At 42.6% G+C, this 1,534-nt stretch overlaps 1 long non-coding RNA gene across 1 annotated transcript; it reads right to left on the reverse strand.

The window, feature by feature from the left end:
- Positions 1-208: 208 nt before the first annotated feature.
- Positions 209-1,084, reverse strand: LOC120916078. Its single transcript, XR_005743948.1, has 3 exons — positions 825-1,084; positions 526-730; positions 209-389 (listed from the first exon to the last, which is right to left on the reverse strand). It is a non-coding gene; the product is annotated as an uncharacterized LOC120916078 (long non-coding RNA).
- Between the last annotated feature and the right edge of the window lie 450 nt (positions 1,085-1,534).

Below are 1,534 nucleotides of genomic sequence, written 5' to 3' on the forward strand. Positions count from 1 at the left end.
AAAAATATAGATTTTTTTTCCAAATTGTCGCTCTATTGAAAAAGATTTGGCTCATGTATGAAGGCATAATGTTGCCAACATCCCTATGTCAATACAAAAAATGGATACCTCTAAAAGAGGTGGGACTTTTAGGGCAACAACAAGTATGGTGACAACTGGGTCATAAAAATATAGAAATTTATTACAAAATAGTATTACAAAAATAGTCAAAAAATAAACACTTCACAGTAGTATGTCAACATTTAAAATAGAAAATTGGAAAAAACTGCTGCTATGAGATCATCATGTACCCCAGCACAAAACTGGGGGTATGGATGGTCGTTTCCGACGCGTTTCAAATGCTTTTAGTAATACATCCTTCTTCAGGGAACATTAGCAGTGAGGTTTTTCTGAAAAATGAAATATAAAAAAATACATATATACAGTGAAAATACTTGTTACCAGACACAGACACTGCAGCATGTGGACAATAGGGGGGAAGAAATGGGAGGCTCAACATGCAGGGGGGAGGAAAAGGAGACTCACCCTCTCCCAAGCTCGGAGTGCCCAGATCGTCCCCAGAGAGCCCGTGTGTGCACCGGATCCAATGCGGCCAAATCAGATGATATGTTCAATGCCCATAGGTCTCCCCCACTCCCAGAGGGCTCCAAGACCATGAGGGGTGTGTGGAATAACAAACGTATCCACATAAAAAGTGTCAGCAGCCAAGAATGGATGTGAGGTATCACAACTGAGGGAAAATTTAAATAGACACAAAAGGTCATTAGACTAATACCCAGCAACAAAACACAGAGTGAAACAAAAGAGCACCAAAAAGTACTCACCACTCCTAATCAATGGGCTCAGTATGGATAGACCAGCATTCCAAGTGGAGATGAAAAATAAATCAAAAATAAAAGAAAGAAAGGAAAAAGGTGGTCAGAGACCAAAATAACCTCCCTCTCCAACAGTGGAGGGTAGGGAAATGATTGCTGGACAAGCCCCTCTGACTCCCTTATAAACTTACCATTGATGATGCAGCCCCAGGTGAAATGAATGATCTCCTTGTACCAGAGCAGCTGTCATTAGTGATCAAATCACTAGCGAGGAAAGCCTAACCACAGTCGCCCCTGCCATCTCCAGATCAGCTGAGCCTGAGAGTAGAGCATTCGATGCAGACACCTGTGTCCAGGGCCGTCTTTAATATGGTTTGGGCCCAGGGCAAACATTTTTTTTTGGGACCCCCTCCAGCTTATTTTGGGCCTGGCTGGTTCACATGTATGTTTTGGCAGTCCTCATTTGTGCAGGTACAGCAGCCCATTGATTTGAATGGGCTGCCATGCCTTTGTTTCCTGCAGAAAAAAGGTGCATTCAGCATTTTAAAAATACAGTTGCCTTGAAATCCATTCTGCTTTTGCACGATGCTACTTACCTGCAGTTCTTGCACACACAAACGCACTGTGTTTTTAAAAGCGTGACCTAAACATCTAAAAATGCAGCAAGTTTGACAGTGCTGCTGTGCCTGCGCAAATGTGGGCCGCCAAAACACATACAT

Source organism: Rana temporaria, chromosome 10 (assembly GCF_905171775.1).
Source record: "Rana temporaria chromosome 10, aRanTem1.1, whole genome shotgun sequence".
NCBI lineage: Eukaryota > Metazoa > Chordata > Amphibia > Anura > Ranidae > Rana > Rana temporaria.